This window comes from Ischnura elegans, chromosome 5 (assembly GCF_921293095.1).
Source record: "Ischnura elegans chromosome 5, ioIscEleg1.1, whole genome shotgun sequence".
Lineage (NCBI taxonomy): Eukaryota > Metazoa > Arthropoda > Insecta > Odonata > Coenagrionidae > Ischnura > Ischnura elegans.
Genome location: NC_060250.1, coordinates 48,615,602 through 48,634,750, shown reverse-complemented (window position 1 = coordinate 48,634,750; position 19,149 = coordinate 48,615,602). Strand labels below are relative to the sequence as shown.

Here is a 19,149-nt window from a genome sequence, read left to right as displayed (position 1 = left end):
GTAAAAAAGAAAATATAATTTTTCTAAGAAAAGGGTAGCGGACAGGAGAAAGGAATGGGGAGCAGCGTCAAAGCGATATTTCGGATTGTTGACCAATGATGATGGTTATGATGAACCTATCATTAAAGTATTGTGTCATTTGACGGCACAATGCGAAGACCAATTGCTGTGCGTTCTAATTGCTTGGGGTGCGAAAACAATGAACATTTAATTCTAAAATAAAGTTAACTTAGATAAAGGTGATTTTGATATTTTCGTGGAGACCATAAAAACGACATTCCAACCATAGCGATACCTTCCATAGAAATACCTCGCACACACAAATGCTCTTTTGTCAGTGTGGAACTCATGAAGGGAATTTCCTTCTCCTCTAACCTGGATACCATAAGAACCTTGTTGAACAAATGCAGCTACTTGTCGCAAGCAGCGCCGCTACCGCCGCCGTGGTGAAATAATGAAGCTCCTTTGGCCAACACACGCTGATCAGTCAATCCTCGCCTTCATCCGTCCGCACTTATGTCCCTCTCTCGGAATGCGTCCAAAGTCATTGGCCAGACTTGAACTCGGGACCTTTAGGCCGGCGGCCAAACGGACTCCCCCGTCTGCGTGCCTTACATTCGTCTCTTTCAAACACTCAGCCCTTCATCTCAACCACACGACCTTGCACAAGTCAGAAGTTGACAGCGAGGACAGGGCTTCCAGTAGCAAACTTAGAAAGCTCGAATCACTCGACAGTTGAGCTCGCACGAACGAGGTTTGTTTGGATATGCTGCTATGACATCATTGGAAGCTTAGTTTTCCGATAAACAAAATATATTTCTAGAATTTATCGAAAAAATAGTAAAAACTCCAGTGCAGGACTTCCAGAAAAAAAACTTATAATACACGAATCACGCGACAGTTGGGCTCGCACGAGTTTGTTTGCTCGTCTTGATATGACATTATAGGTAGCTTTGTTTTTCGATAAACAAAGTATATGCATTGAAGTTATTGGAAATACTGTGAAACCTATCTTAATGACCACTTCTTCTCTCACCCCTCTCAAAGGCCAGAAGTTTTCCATGGGACAAAGTGCAATGCCCCTAAGTTTACGTTATTTAACTCACCCACCCAAAGACTTAAATGAAAATTTCTTTGTGTTCAGCGAATGATTACGCTGTAGTAAAAATTATTCACAGGAATATTTCGGTTATAAATCGGTTAAAATATACGAACAAACTTCGTTCTTCCAACTTTGAACGATTTAAAATTATAAATTTGAATATTGACGGAGAATAGGTAAAATTATGTGAACAAACTTGGTTCTAACTAATATTGATGATTTGTAAGAACATTAGTTATTCGTTTTTTTTGCATCTAGCCATCCAGTCCAAGGAAATCGCAAGAATTAAAAAATAAAGCATATACAGATCTCTCCATCCCTATGAAACGACCAACAATAATAACGACAATTTTTCAGTGGAACTGTCGCGTTCGCTGAAAACAGGTTTCTCTATAGTTAAATATCACTATTAATTTTTTTAATAAACTAATTCTCATTCCAATACATCGAAAATTCTATTTTTTACATCTTCAGGGCTTGACACTCTATATAAACCAACACATAAATGATGACGTTCTAATCCTCCACCAAAGTTGAAATAATAGAAGTTTGGTCGAGGAATAGAACTTCCTCGGTGTTGCATCGGTTCACAAAATGCCTGATAGTGAAAAATAAAATTTACGATACGTTGGACAGATAATTTATTGCTCTAAAATATATTGATATTGACCTACAAATGCCACTAACTTCAACACATGTATTAACAATAAAAAAGTCAATACATGCCCATTGTTGTAAAAATTGGAAACCATCCATTGTAAAATACATAGCAAAACTTATATATCGATGGCTATGCTCTAACAACACGTACCTCAAAAATAGCAACTTTTCAGAGGAGCAGGAAAACAAATTTATTTTTTTAATTGTATATCATTTCAATTTCAATTAAAACCCAAAAATGCATCAAACTGGAAAAGAAGCATACATTTCCAAACAAAGAGTTGTTTTTTGCTTGAATTTCATTTTCTATTAACGGTATTAGCAGTATTAACTCAAACCGGCCAAAAAATGACATACGTATTGTTAGAACTTAGCCATCGATATGTCAATTGATCATTGAGAAACGAAATTAAAATACACATTATATTAACTTCATTTTATTTCCTAGAAATGATGAAATGGTGATCGAAATTCAAAAGTATCAGACAGCAATGGTCGACGAGTAGTATACCCTACTGGAAGCGAGAATTAAATTTGGACTGTGTCATTGATGAGAATAAGCTTACCAGCTAGGATGCTGGCAGTGATACAGAATATCCAGAAAGCTATATCTGATTCAAGAGATGCTTGACCTTGAACATGCCCATGGATAAACGCGAAGATGGGACGTCACGATGGAAAATGTCATCCAAATCGTATTTTATATACGAAACAGAATTGTACATCCAATTCAAATTTACAATGGGATCGTTGAAATTAAATCGTAATTCATAGAAAAATTCGGTAGATGGGAAAGAAAAATAAGTAATGGCGAAAAAAATCTTCCTCATTTAGTCATTATCTATGAAGTTTTAAATATTAAAAAAAAACAAGTCCTTGCCCACTTTTCATGAGTTGGTGACGTCATTAGAGTTTAACCTAATTTACGTCTTTGGAGAGAATAATCAAACGATAAGAAGGAAAAACTGAAAACGCTGCTGGCAACAACGAATCACACGAGGCCCATGCACTAGGCAAAGCAGTGACCAGGGAGCAGCTGAAACTCGGTAACCCGCTGACCAAGAGTCCGTGACGACATCAACTTATCTACGAAAGTGTCTATTTTTCGTCTGGAAAACTCGTAAAATGGAAAAATAGGGGTCTCTTAATTTTTATAACTCTATCACTAGCGGTAATGAAATAAAAATATGATCTTAAATCACTTTCTAAAGTAAGAAATACCTGCTATCTTTCGTTGATCGAGGAAGTTCTTATTTTAAATACTTACTACAAAATTAACATCTATTACCATTCGATTCGTTCGAAATTTGGAGATGCAAAATTTCTCTACTAGCACATGCAACTATAGGCTACACCTTACTGTTATGATAACCTTGCTGAGCCACAGAATGGAATCCCAGAATTAAATCCAATAGCTCCTAACTTGCTCAACCTTCCCTCTTCAACCAGTCAAGGGATTTTTGAGCTCCCATTGGCTGAGTAAAAATCAGCAATAATCAAGACACGAAGTGCACGTACCTAGCCGATAACAATAGCGTCAATTATCCTAACATGAAAGAGATTCTCGGAAAGTCATGTATTTTTTAGCCTATCGGCGAGACGGTTGCAGTCTATATAGGATGAATTATAAAAGCAGTGCGAAGGTCATCGCAAGGATAAAAATCGCAAGAAGAGTAAAGCTATGGGATTGTGTCACTAAAACACGAGCAAATAAAATGATGGCCCAGAATAATATTTTAAAAGCAGATGGTCACAAACTATAGCAGGTGGAGCAGTTCAAACGATTGGGAAGCATATTAGAGGAAAATGGACACGCCAATAAGGTTATCAGGAAGAGAATTACGTTACCAAAGATGGAATTCACGAATAAAACAGAGCTAATGAGAGGATAGTTTTTTTGTGAGAGTTTAAAAAAAAGCTAGTGCAGAGTCTGATCTGAACTGAACAGCTTTACAGTTCGGATACGTGGAGACACAGGAAAGAGGACGAGAAAAGACTGGAGGAGTTCGAGATGTGGGTATGGAGGAGAATTTGAAGACGATAGAAAAGAGGAAGACAAACGAAGTGCTAGATATGGTGGGTGAGGAGAGGAGACTTCTAGAGGAGAGGCGGATGAGACAGAGTAATGATTGGAGGGGAGGTGATGCTATAAACCAATTTAGGGGAGTATGTTAGGTAAGCGAGGAAAGAGATGGAAGATAATAGAATTTATAAGTGGGATTAAAACCAGGCTTAACTAGGAATTAAAGATAAACCAAGCACAACTCAGGTTTGAGGGAAATTCCGGGTGATACGGGGTCCGAGGAAAATTCCGGAAGAATACCATAATAATAATAACCAATAGATATGTTAAAAAGTCGATGCGTTACTATCGTTCTTGCCAAGGGTGCCGACTTATAAAAAATATTGGGGGACACATACTGTGGGTCTTGCCCCGAGAAATTTTATAAATAGTGAGTTTTAAAGTTCTTTTTAGCATTTTATAAGAGTCATATGAACAACGGTAGAACCCAGAAAACTCGACTCTCGATAACTTGACACTCCAGGAGGAAAATCGACAAACCTGACATATTTTTATCTCCCCCGCATATCGAATTTGGAGGAGGCTCGGGCCCCCTCATGGAGTCAGCGCCACTGATTCTTGCATGGCCTAACTTTATCATAAATGTCCGTCTATGCTAAAGGAGAATCGTATGCAGCGGAAAAATGGTGAATTCTGGGGGCAACTAAGCCATACCACGTATTTTCGCGCACAATGGTGGTAGCAACTATGATCCTTTCTAAATATCTTTGCGACTGGCTCAGTCGTGCAACCTCGGAATATTTCGAGCGGCGTCGCGGCAGGAGGTGGGACCTGCGACACCACGGATGTGGTATGGGGAGGGAGAGACGACGGATTTTCCATGCTTCCTGAAAACAGTTTGCTATTGCATGAAAACGAACGATTGCGTCAAAAACCCTCTATCCATGTGGCAACACTGCCAACTTATTCGCGAGGCGTACACCACGTAGGTCCGAAAGCGAGTGACTTTCCCGGAGTCTAAGCTCCACCTATCGCATTTTGGTTGGTTCTCAAGAAGTCACGTGCCCTCCGTCCTCGCTACTCCCCAAAAAAGACTTGGGCCCATTTCTCAGTCGCATGGCTATTTGAAATGAACTCCAGCATGTAGCTTAGCGCATACGGAGGAAATAATATTCACTCCCTGAGACGCAAACTAGAGGTATCTCGAAGGGCATGGTGTACACGTATACTTAAACGAGAGCTTGACCCGGTAGAAAGCCAGAAAACAATTCAAGTACGTCACGCGAAACTGCCCTGCGCGTGCGTAGTCATACGCAGCAGGCGCGGCTGCCGCAAACACCGCATTTCCGCAAGCACCGCACCATCGGAAGGATGCGGTGATGCCGAGAATACCGCGCTGAGTCAGAGAGTGGAGGGAGCGGCACGAGCGGCTAATTTTGGAACTAAACGTGAACTTCCCGGTGGGGCAGGAGGGGAGGTTCCCAAATTCGCCCGAGCCGTTGCCCTCCCCGAAGCGCAGTCGACATTCCAACCGAGTCGCCGAGTCTCACACACCCAGGTGCGGAGACGGCAAGGAGCGGTCGCCGGGAGCAGAGGACATGAGGTAGGCAGCAGGGTCCTCCGGGACCTCTGGGTCCAGCGGTGTTATCGTGTGAGCAAACCGGTGCCACTTACTGGCGCTCGCCTGAAACATCGACTGGGAATCTCATACGGGGGCCCCGATCGAGTGCCGGTTGGGGCCCAATACTCTGCCCAAGGGCCCGTAAGCGCTGCTGCCTTCTAGCACGTGGAAGCCGAGCGCTGAAGCGGCGGCGTGAACGTGGTCCAAAATCGCCGGTGGGCCAGTCTTCGGACCATTTCTGCGTGGTTTCGTTAATTTCACGAGTGTGGTTGAAAGAGCTTGGCTTCCGACCCGAAGGTCCCTGGTTCAAAACGTGTGTGAAACGCAAAACTATCATCATAGTGAGAGGTGGTCTAGGGAAAGGAACTGGTACATTTATGCCCCGAAACTGTGATATTCACACTCACGCCCGTGACTTAGTCCGGAATGACCTTTATCCTCACCTCTCCAGACCTACTTCAGTCAAAATTCGAGTAGATGCACTGTTAACAATTGAATTGTGGTGCGTGACAGATATCCACGTAAAAACAGCGTCTCTTGTGCTCATTCATCTATTGTGTTCACACTCATTTGTGGCTGACGGCGTAATGAGCATTCTCCTTCGCATCATTATCAAATTGTGCGAAGAAGACTGCGAAAATTGTGCATTATTCAATGAAACGCAGTTCTATACAGTTAAACATTTTGGTGTTCTCGCCTCGAAGCAACTGTTCTGCTGAAACGGAGTATGTGCAAGGGTCAAGGTTGAGCGATGTGTAATTTATCATCGAAACTTCCCATCTAAAGAGAGTTAATCCCGACATACAACTTCCTTTTGCTGCATATTGTAAATAAGATGAGCCATATATAATTAATTGCTATTTATTCGAATCGCTGATGATGGAGATAAAACATGCACTGACGTCACAGGTCCTGTTTCCATGGGTTATAGTTAGAGTCGTTATCGAAAGTATGAAAACGACAGTAGCAAAAGCATTTCATGGTAATTTGCAAAATGGCACTGTTCCTATTAGCCCTTTTTACTCCTCCTTGTTCCGAATCGTGTTCAGCAATGAAATGCCACACTTCTTAATTTTCAAGACTTTACGTTAACTGTTTTGTTTTGACACCAAATATCGCAACTAATCCACAAAACGGATGTAAATGAGATTTTATTTGATGGCAGTGAATGCCGGCAAGGTTTTCATGAATTCACTCAACTTGGAAGATGGCGACCGTTCGTTTCAGCGCAAGAACTTAAAGACGACACTTAAACAGCGATTGCTGAATGAGTGTGAAACTTCGGCATCTAAAAATTTTAAATTGGTGTTCTCATGTTTCCTTTATTTTCTGGTGTTGTTTCCAAATTTGTACAAATACTCCATTGAGTTTGTGGGTTGCCTGTGCGGTATCTCCAAACAAGGCGCATCGTTCAAAACCGACCGTCCATCAGATATGCAACCATAGGTTAATGAGGTTTTTGCAGTTTTTAATGGACATTTCCATAAAATTCCCGTCCAAAATTTTGCTTTGATGGTTTTGGTTTGATATCCAATAGAATAAATGATTTTCGGTAATTTATAGAGATGCAGTTGAATTCTTAACAAACAATGGATCATGAAACAAATTCATTCATCTATCCATATGAAATTCAGAATCTTCCGAACAATGCAATGGAGTCCTCGCAAGTTCTTATTAAAATAATATATTTTTTAAACTCTAAATATAATTCTCGTATGCCTATAGCCATACGTGCTCCTCTTTTTCCAGCCCGCAATGCCTTCTGAATTAAATGCCTAGTACCATATCCAACCCTAAAGCTGGGTTTACACATTGACTGCTTCATCAGTTGACAAGTAGCAGCTATTGCGATCAATTCACGACGACGCGGGAACAGTGACTTCTAAGAGAGAGCGAATTGAACGAGGACGTGGTCGATCTTGATTCGGTACCTATTAGTGAAGAGGAAGTAGTCCAACTTTGAACGCATTAAGAATATCTATGGCTGTGAACAAACATTGAACTCCAAACAATGGAATAGTAACACCCCGTCCTCAAGCGAATCCGACAAATTGCGCATCTGGCCATCTTGAAAATGACTTTTTGAATGGCGCTCGTTTTAAATACACGAGAAATTACGGAACTTGGAAATTCTTTTTTTTTCCCTCAGATCATTAATTCGGATGCAATTAAGATTTGGTTGATAGATTTTGACAGTTTTTTCCTCAAATTTCGCTATGCTCACGTCATAAATTCGCGCATTTTCCTATTTAAGATAATACTTGGGAGTGGGCCATGCTTGGAGCGCTCGGTCTGACTTCATCCAGGCTTCAACTTCTTCCGTGCATAGCAACAAGCATTCAATAATTTTGAGTTCAGCAGCAAGCTGCAGCACTGACCTAACTTACGCAGGCAGAATCCTCGTTCGCAACAACATCACTAGTTTAGTTAGATTTATTACAATCCAGGCCAACATGTGAGATATTTTTTCAATCATAAATTAATCAACGTATAACGAGTAATAAATTTATAGAATTTACGATATTACAAACTTCACTCGATAAAAGTAACGATCTTTCTTACTCTTGATTAGTTTCAAGAGATATTGTAGCTATTCCGTATTCATAAATATTTACAATTTTCATGAACCAAGAGACTATCTTCTTGAGGTCTGAACCTCTTAGCTACGCTTCTAAGCAAAGTTTAGTCGAGATAAGTTCTTGTGAACAAGGCAAAAGAATTATGCTTCAGCTAGCTTTATAAGCTATGAGGAAAGATTTACTAGTTAGCCAATATTGAGAATATTTAGTAATATATCACCTAAGAGAAAAATACTCGTTATAGTTCGTAAATCATTTTTTGATATCATCACGGAGGCTTCTGATACTCCTCAGACTCATCTGAACAGATACAATTGGCGAAATATCGCTTCTGATGTTCTATCATTGCAGTCAATCCACCTTAAACGGCTGTCTGTGTTGATAGGAAATCGAATTCCACTGCACTATTGCCGGCATTTGGTCCTAACGGAAACAATGGTCAGAGATAAAACGTAACGGCTACCACGATCCCTATCTGTATACATGAATTTGATTACAATAGAAATATTGAATGAGCCGGCAATATAAATTCTAACCGTGTTTTAATTTATGACCTTTTCAATTCTAATAACCACTTTCCTGGATAAAAGGGAAGAATCACAGATAAATGATTCTTAACATACATTGCTAAATAAAACCAGAGTGATATTTATGATATTGCATATGCATTTGATTAATTTTTTATAACGGATATTAAGCTCTTTTATTTTGATGACATATACCGATTATCAAGCTCTTCAATTGGATTTCATGAATAAAGTATCATTTGTAATTATCAATCAATTATAGCGTTCCAGCATCAAAACTTTCAATTAATGTTTACTGTGAATGCAGTTAAAAATCTAGAAAATAGTAATGATCAAATGATTTTTTTAAACATTGATAATGAAAATAAATTGTAAAATATGCTAGTATGTACACCAAAAATGTAGATGCTTAAATGTCTATTTTATTTTATTTTTATGTGTGACTACCCATAATCCTCCTTTGGAGGAGTGAGTATTTGCTAATGGAAGCTATCATTAAAATTCTACTTTTCGGATGTGTTTTCAGTATATTGGATGACATGATTCTAAATTCACCTCACTGGGTAATAGAATTTTATTAAGGGATCAAATTTGCCTGTTTCAGAAAAGGAACTTGAGAAGTGTAGTGCTGCGTTGGGGAAGAAGACCCTTTGAAGAGAGGCGGGGGTCCATTTGGGGCCCTGGGGCCCATCGGCAAGCGGACGAAACCTCGGCGACTCGTCTTCCATTCACACCAAGTCGTCAACAAACCGCACAGATAGTGGAAAGGTAATTAAAATAATCCATTTTTATAATACATATAATAATAATAGTATAATTAATAATGAGACGGTGGAGCATACTATGTGAAGTTGCACGATCCTAAATGCTAAGGAATACAGAGAAATAAAATCGACACTTCTTCGTCTCCTGAGCCACATTGTGGACTTGAGACGTCAACACCATGTTCGGTTAAAAAAATTTAATTTTAAGCATTCATTTTTTTAATTGTTGAAGAGGAGTTATTTCTCAGTAGTATTGATGTAGAAGTAGTATATCAAAGTATTCATGGTAAACACAAAAAAATGCATTCCGTCAGAGAAAAGCCATATTAAATACCCTCAGCGTTGAAAGGATTAAACGATCTGAGATTCACATGTGAAGAAGATAGCTAAGCAGTGTAACTGGTAGCATACCTGACCCACAATCGGAAAATCCGGGTTCGATTCCCGGCCATCAAGGTTGATTTTTTTCATGGCTAATTTCATCCTTGGTGTACATAAATACAATCGGCTTTGAACTTTCCACGTTGAATATTTGTTTACGCCCACCACGGTCTCGGTATTATATCATTATCAAGGTATTCAAAACAGTATCGCAACCATGATCAGCTTGAACATATAGTCAGTGTGGAACGTACGAAGCTTTATTTCCATGTATCTTGGGTCCACAAAGGGTAGCCACGAACCTTAAATATTTTAAGAACTACAATAATAAACATAACAAAGAGGCAAAAATCACGACATAAATGAGCAAGATAAAATAAAAAAGCCAGTCAGCATATGGGCCATAGCTTATGTACTCATCATCATTAGTAAACAAACCTAAGATTGGTTTGACGCAGCTCTCCATTCCTCTCTGCCTCTTCATAGCGACATATTTCTTCACTTTTACATCCTTTATAACCTGTCTTAAGTAACTTGACATCCCTTGGCCTTCTTCCCGTCCACCTGTCCTACTACAATTGTTATCATCAGGCCATCATGCCTCATAATATGGCCAGCTAAGTGGTCCCGTCATCTGCTTAATGTTTTTAGAAGATTTCTTCTTTCCCCCACTCTTCTAAACACTTCCTCGTTGCTTACTCGGTCGATCCATTTTATCTTTATCATTTTTCCTTAGCACCACTCTTCGAATGTTTCCACTCTTATTATTTACAAATTTTATGTACCAAAGATCAATCAAAAGTTCTCTGCAATGCAATTCTAATAATGTGACAGGTTGCGGCGCGTCGCAACGACTCCTTTCTATAGAATAACACAATGAAAACATAAAATTGAACTTGAAATAGTCGTTTAGCTATCAAAAAGCTTTGGAGATAAAAGGAAGATAAAATTGTGCAGATTTTGATCCCACTAGAAAACAAAACATTCAGTAAATAGGAACAACCTAAGGGCAAATGTGGGTACTTCAGCAAAGAATAGCCTGTATCCAGGTTGCCATCAGCTAGTATTGCATTGTAGCAGTTATGGGTAAACGTATAATCATTTTTACCTTGTTGATAAGCATTAAATTTTCATTTTCAAGCATCCGGTCTTCTGAAGAAATCGGGGGAGAATGAAATTCTAAAGTTTACATTTACAAGGAGGCATTACAATCGAAATACAGAATAAATTCACTATGAGATATCAACGAAGTTAAACCCTGTTTCGAGACTTCTTTTTAGTTCTGTTATCATATTTAGCAACGCAATGTATAGATTACCTTCGTGATTACTCAATCGCCTAGTTTTACACTAACAATATGGACTCTCTGAAAAGAGGCGAAAATAGTAATTTCCTCTCGATATTTTTCGCGCATTTTCCAAGGAAGCGCTCCAAAACATTGAAACTGACAAACAATGCCAACGTTAAAAATACCGCGATCCATGATTTTAAGCTAGCAATCGGGGAAGTAAGTGTTGAACAATTTTTTACTATTTGAAAAGAAAATCCAATCACTTGTATTTGTGTGGGTGCGGTGCAAGTGACTTGATATTATTTTCACAATGGATTATCAAGACCTTTTGGCGAGAGGAATTTAGTATATGGAGTCTAAAGTGTTTTGAGTAATATAAGGTCTTAAATACCTTGCGTGAAACCGGTCTATGATAGCGTGGGTATCCTTGCTGGAGAAGTGAAACTTTGCGCAACACCGCCACGTTGAGTCACCTTCTCACTTCGAATCCGGATTGCAACAATCCACTCCCACCTACATGTGCTTCTAATCATAGCATCGCGGCCATGAAACACGCACTCTCACGGTTACACTGCAAAATATTCCCATTCAAAATACTGTTCAAGACATCTCAAGGGAATGCCATCCAGTCATCATCTTCAAGTTCACCATACGAAGGTTGATTTGACGCAGCTGGGCTATCTGCAAACCTTTCGTCCCTTTAACACCCTAAATGACATCCTATGCAACTCATAAAGGGTTTTCAACTCTTTTTAGGATTTCACGGAAAGCTTCTCCTGTTTATCGTCCTCCTAAGGATTTTCTTAATGCTCACTCGGTCTATCAATTTAACTTTGATCATTCTCCTGTAGCACCACATCAAATTCTTCCACCCTTACCTTCTCAGCTGCTTTCAAGGTCAATCCCTCGCTACCAAAAAGAAACATACTCCATATTGCAAACACCTTTGCATCTTTTGCACCTCATTGATATTCCATGACTTCATACCGCCATTTAACACCAGAATGACATGAGGCCCGTATTGCACCCAGTAGGAAGAATTAAAATCCCTATAAACAGTTCATTTTTTCCAATAATTATTAGTACTACTGCCATATTATGTATGAAAGGTCTCATCATCATCGGTTAGCAATCCTAAGACTGATTTATAACAGCTTTCCCCTTATTTCTCCATACAGCAAATTTTTTAGCACTTAAATAATGCTCCTATCTTACATCTTCATTTGAACCATTACCGTTCTTCCCTCCCACCTGCCCTTGAAATATAATTTTAATTAGACCATCGTGTCACATGATGTCACCGATAAAGTTTTCTCGTCTCCTTCACTCTTACTCTTCTTCATTTCTTCAAAATTACCCGAGCTATACATTTGGCTACATCATTTTTCCGTAACACCATATTTAGAATGCTTCCATACTTTACTTCTCTCCTGCTGTCATTTTCCATGTCTCATTACCATTTGGTATACTTATCAAACTTAAAGTCCGAATGAATTACTTCTTCACTAGGGAATTAAGCATCTCCCTTGTTATGATACTCCATGAGGAATGTCCATCAATGGTAAAAAAAAGTATTATTAGACAAAAGAAACATATTTTGACATGCAAGGACATCTTTGGCCCATCTTTTCACAGTAAATTTTTCCTCGATCATTTTGTCTCCTTGAAAAAGAATTTTTATCCGTTTGGAGGGCATTAAAATTTGTAATAATGCTTTATTTATTCCCCGTAATTTTTTCACGAAGATTTGCTTCGTGCCATGCATTTTCCGTTACTCATCTTTGTTTAATTTTAAATGCTCTTGACATATGAATGTCTTTCATAAACTCCACAACTCTTAAGCTTAAAAATGCTTCTTTTGCTTGTTGGTATTCCATTTTCACTGTTTAATCGGAAAATACTTTTAAAATGGCTCAATTTGTCTTAAAAACACACACGATACAAGTTTCAACAAGTAATTGACATCATCAGGTGCCCTTTTGAATCACCGTTTAGAAGATAAATCACCCCTCCTCGACCAATGGCATTTTTTAAATATTTATGATGTATTACTAGTTTTAAATTTACACTATTATAATATAATTTTTATAATACAATGAGTGGACCGCATTAAACATTTACCGGTAGGTATCGGAAATATTGAAATTTTATATTATAGAAAAAATTGAGGTAGAAGTTTCCAATTGTATTAAAACTTATACAAAAGGCGTAGCCAAATAAGAGGGTGAAAAGTCCCCAGGGATTTTTTCCGAACTTAGGACATGCGATTTGGGATCAAATAGGACTAACCTCCCCACACGCACATGTTAGATATTAAATAGATTGGAAAATTAATCTCACACAATATGTATTATTAATATCATATACCATAATCGTGATATTAGCTTAATGTTCTTGGCAATAAAACGCCTTGGCAAAGTCTTGTGCACATACTAGAATTACGGCCGACCTAAAAAGACATGCCTTGCATATTGGAGTGCGATATAAAAAGAAACTGTCTCATGGACGACAGACGACGCCAGCACCTCGTCACCATCTGCGTCAATGATGAAGAAACAATTGAAGGAGACCATGAATCAGGCTACACGCGCTAAGATACCTCGCCCGTCGTCCGCTAGGGGCGTTGCTAACGTACGCGAATAAAACCATTCAGGCAATCAAGTCATGAATATTAAAATAGAGGATTCTCCAGCCGCTCGCTAAATGTGCTGCCGCTCACCGTGACTTTTAAATTGGTTTACAAAAGTCGTCACTCAAGACGATACCTGTAGAGCGATTCGGATTTCGTTGAGAAATGAACTATAATTAATGTATAATTGGGCTGTTAATCAAAATTTATATCCAAGATGATATTACCTATCGAATTCAAAACTGTTAAATGCTATTCCTCGCGATTTCAAATATTCATGGTAAATGGATCGCTCTGACATCAACGCCTCATTACGGATATTTTTGAAAATACAATTAAAAAGCGAGCTAAGTGACAGCATGAATCAAGCTTTTACTGGACGGAATGTGGCCTCATGTATGTAGTAATCTCGTTTTTAGTTCTCCAAGTGAAAGCGAGATATTCCAAAAATTAATGGACTTAGTTACATCGAAATATCTATTAAAAATTCGTATAAGGAGACTAACACAAAAGAGAGAAATAATCTGGCCACTATTGACATTAATGTTTTCCGGTTTCTTGGGTAATTTATGTTCACCCAGTTTTTTTTTTCATTTATTGGACAATTTGGATATTTTTTCGTATTTCAGTTCCTTGTCACCGAATGGTGTGGAAAAACTATGAAATTATTCTTTCTTGTTATGTCTTTCAAAAGACTACTTGAGCGAATAAAATACAGCATCCGAAAATCACGCATATAAATTCTTTGCCAAAGCAGAAGAGTTGATTTTCCTCGATCCATTTATTAGAACCGGCTCGGGTTTATAAATACAGATGCCTGGGCGGCCTCACAGAAAAGATACGAGTCCAGCTAGCGGCGAATTCGACGTTCCGAAGGTTATGCGAGTTTCACTAATTTTTTTATTGACGGCCCAGGTTTTGGCAATTTAAATCACAAATATTTTAAAGAACCAATCAGTAACTTTTGGCATTGGAAGACCAGCACTATTAAAGAATAATCAATTAAGTTTTCACAATATCTAAAAAATAGAACTATGGATCAGCAACCCAGCCTCGCACCCAGGAGGCCTCACACGGCGGCAGCTGGAACCAAAATGACGTCACACTGGCTTTGCCCAGCATTCATACTTAGCTGTCGCATTTTCGCGCGATAGACAATTTTCACTTTTCATTTGATCTCGAAAAATAGAAATCGTCAATTAAATATCTAAAAGCGTGAAATATGTACTACCAGAGTAACAATCTTTCGATTTAGGCAATACTTGTGTATATAAATTTTGGTTGAAATACCCAAACCGTCAATGATATATTACCAGTTGAACTTTTCAGAATGGGAAGATTTCCCGTAATTAGCCGAAATTCAACGCAACTAAACGAAACAAAAACTCTTGTCGCCTTGCCGAAAACTGACCTTACTTTTATTTTAATGGCTGCGTTAGTATGTAAGTCAAATAGTTATCTTTATTGCCCACTCCTTATGTTATCTCCAATACCAATCGTAATACAATATTGAACAATATACATCCTGACTATAAACTCAAGATAATAAAAGAGGATACCTTGATATGAGATTATCTAGATATTTCTACTTAAGAATTGATCAATTTATTTAGATTTTGTAACTATTCCCATGTTTAATTATGTTAAGGAACGCATTAACACTCATAAAATGACGTTAGTCCAGGTATATACAACACAAGTCTTCCATCTTTGACACCTTAAGTTACTCATGTCGGAATTTTATTTTTGAATGTTGAATTCTGTAGCTGTCCAGTATTGTATTCAACGGTGTTCGGCGAGATGTTGTGGAACATAATGATACAATGGTAAATGAAGAGCAAACTTAGTGCATGTCCACAGTAATTTTATTTGGTACGACGCGTTTCAGCGACCTTACTTCGCTATCATCAGGTACAAAATGGCATTTTGTACCTGATGATAGCGAAGTAAGGTCGCTGAAACGCGTCGTACCAAATAAAATTACTGTGGACATGCACTAAGTTTGCTCTTCATTTACCACTGTCCAGTATTAATGGACATTGTTTTTAATTAATTAACTCCGAAACCGTCCGTTTTGTTTCATGAGTTCAGTGTTGTCGGCGAATATTCTTTGAGACGTACATAAACTGCTGATGCATGCCCAAGCAGAACCGCCTTTGAAGAGGAGTGCGCTTCCCGCTCGTCGCATCCGGAAATAGCCGCGCCCCTCCCCTCGCACCAAGCAGAGAAAAGAGGAGGAGCCGCACTACGCACGCCGCATGCCGCACCTCGCTTATCCCCCTTGCGTCGCTGCGATACGGAGAATAGGGTAGTTTCCTTGATAAAAGAAAACGAAAAGGATTGATTGCCATTCGTTACCCAACATTAGTTTATTCATAATATAAAAATTATTTTGTTTTAGAAATCCCAGTTTAGACGAATGTTAATGGTCAATTTTAACCTCATTTGAAAAAGCCCATGCGATGTCACTCCACGTGACTTCACAGGTACCTAGATGCTATACGAGTAGTCAGGATTTTTACATCGTCTGAGATTACCAACGTATGCATGAGGCACAGAGCTCAGGGAAACATCTCTTAATAATAACCTGTTAAAACTGCCCATGGTCGGAAAGTTTCCTTCGTTTGATAGAGTATTAATAATCCAGAGTAAATTTCGGACATCGATGCGGCAGAAAAAAATCAATTCAATTTCAATACCTTGCATGCGGAATTTTGCCGTTAGTTCTTCAGAAAATTGTAAGATGGCGTTCGGTTCACGCCGATTTATTTTTCTAAATGCCCCAAAGCAGTGAAGCTAACTTCTCGTTGAGTGCTGTATTTAACATAATAGCTAAATACTCGCTTTCCCTTAAATTGCATCGCCTGTTTTTCTGCTTCCTCGATGGAATGATGTAATTCATTTTATCCCACTTCCCACTGTCGGATCGGCTTGAAAATTTGCACATTTTCTTGCTTCTGATGACAGTAAAAATTCGACAATCAGACATTTGAATTTTTTCCATTGCGCTCCATTTTTTCTCAATTAATTGGCATTATATTTGTGCCGCCATCATCTGTCTGCGAGAAATTCTTTTCACTTTTTGATGGTAATTTAAGTCCGGCTTATAGACAAAATAGTGTATAATTTAAATTAAGCATTTTAAAAAATATTAGCTCATTGGTTCTTGGTAGATTGTAAAAAAATGAATGCTTACTCGACGCCATCCGTCATCCTTCTGCAGAACTAACGGCCAAAAGCCGTGCACCCAGTAATGAATTTACTTGAGTTCTTTCTTAGCCTCATCGACGGTTTTCCTGAGTATACTTCTCAATTTCATTTATATACGTGTCATTTTTCATTCCGGGTGATCTTCTCCCGTCATTTTTATATTTATTTATTTCCAACGTCCCCTTAAACCGCACATGAAGGCCTAAACAACGAAGTATTAAAAATGGACGTCACAAAAATCCATGCAATGAATAGGGACCACCTACCCAGGCGGGATTCGAACCCACGAACTTCGCTTTGGCAGGCGAGGACTTTACCCCACCGAGGCCGGCAGTATTTTAGGTTAGAACAAACAAAACAAGGATATATGGCGTGTGGTAAAATATTGCTACGGCACTGCGCGATCTAAAATTTCACCCTTTTTTCCAGTTGATTCAAAATTTACCAAATAACGCGCCAATTTTACCGTTATTTTAGCCAGATTCAACGCTATTTTTCTATGAACGCTGGCATTGGCGCATAGTCACTATATGCTCACTAAGCGATCCCTTTATATAATTTATAGCCATTTTTCTAAAAAAAATGTTTTGAGCCTTTTTATCATAATGTCCATAAAATTCATATGACCTTTACGGGATTCTTACTCCCTCATTATTACATCTGTCCATAATAACGAACATAGACTACAAACATTTCGGTATATAAGATAACGAAACGTTTTGGACTAAGTCTTCGTAAGACCAATTATTTATTTAAGTAGCAAAAATATAATTTATACCAACGGGGAGAAAAAATGTATCACTGAAAGGGTGCAGCTAAAATGGAGGAATGGATGGATAGGCATTCATTCCTCTTTCTTCTCACTCACGAAAGCATCCCGAGTATTTGTGAGTGGGTGGGAATGCGCCCAAAATATTTGCCAAAAGTGTGAGAAATGGAAAAAATGCGAAAACGGCGACGCGAGTGTCGACGGATGGAACCGTTAAGTAAGTATCCGTTGGTTGTCATAATTCAAAGGGACTAATTGGGGTTGGTCCGACCTGCGGAAACTTGGTTTATATTGCCACTTAGGTCGTTCATCGGTTTTCAAAAATATGTTTCAAAAAGTCAATGTCTCAAAAATGTATGCCCCAAAAATGTATTATTTTAAAAAATGTTGGTCGCTTAACCTTTTCGCTGATTAATTTATGTCAGAATCTTCTACGTAGCATTTCGCTGCGTCTCAGGTACTCCGATGCCTTGTTCACGGACCTCGCGGTGTTTGCTACTGCTTACACTACAACTCGTTTCCACCAAATGGAATAGATATTCAGCACCCAATACCAATGTCTCAAATACTTTCTCCATTCTTTTCTGCATAGCATTCCTAATATTCCACGTTTCTGATCCGTGAAATGTCTCTGCCCACGCTAATGTTTTCACATACTGTTTCATTGCCTCCAGTCTAATTCTTTTTGAGCAGAATAGCGTCCTATTTACCATGAATGCTGAATTACCTCGAGCGATATGACGCCTGTTGTGCTTCTCCACATCTCAGCTAATGGTGCTCTCAAGATAGGTAAATGATGATAGTTTTGAAAAATCGTAGCCGTGGGACATGAGCCAATTTTGAAAGTAGTTTTGGCGGCCAGCCGTGGAATGGAACGCATGTTCCCTTTGGCTTTCTTCTTGATCGAACAACGAAAGTGTGAGGATATTTTTGACTCTTGCACCTTGACAGCTGGATGTATAAATTTTACTGACATCTTGAATGGACTCTCATTAAATTTTTTGCTTTGCTATTCGGTAACTGTATGCGCGTTTTGCGAATGCCAAAATCAGCGAGAATTATTGCGGATGGCTCACATAAATTATCAAGATTTGCTACGCCTCATAAAAAATCGCGCCGCGTAAATTTACGCCTCCAGTTTACGTGGCGAGAAAGGTCAGCGTTTACTAAAGTTTCGTGGTGTTAACATAAACCGGCTATGTAACGTATTGGGATATGTGCCTCATATTTTCTTTGTTCAGCAAAATGTTGCGAAGGAGATTTCAATTTCATTGGATGTATAGTTGTTTAAATAGTGCTATGATGTTATTCATGTATTACGCATAGCACTGAATAGAAAATATAGAATGAAATCTCCCATAGTATTCCTGCAGTACCGTCTTATCCATCAATTTTACAAAGACAACGAAAAATAGCACCCTTTAAAATCATTTTACTCCCAAAATCCTAGCATTAATCCAATTTTTAGGTTATGGGCCTTAAGTGCACCTCTATATACTTTATATGTACCTCTATACATAACTTTAGTGTACATACAAGTACCATACTGGCACTATTTTTTCTCAAAATTGTATGAAAATCCAAGTTAATTTC

General features: G+C 38.6%; 1 protein-coding gene across 2 annotated transcripts in view; it reads left to right on the top strand.

Annotated features, from left to right (window-relative positions):
• The first annotated feature begins 5,280 nt into the window (after window positions 1-5,280).
• The window catches only part of LOC124158852 (RING finger protein nhl-1), a 62,571-nt gene continuing 48,702 nt past the window's right edge, over window positions 5,281-19,149 (top strand). For both annotated transcript variants that reach the window (XM_046534227.1, XM_046534229.1), the window contains exons 1-2: window positions 5,281-5,388; window positions 9,117-9,280. The gene's annotated coding sequence lies outside the window, so the exon portion shown is untranslated. The remainder of the gene's footprint in view (window positions 5,389-9,116; window positions 9,281-19,149) is intronic.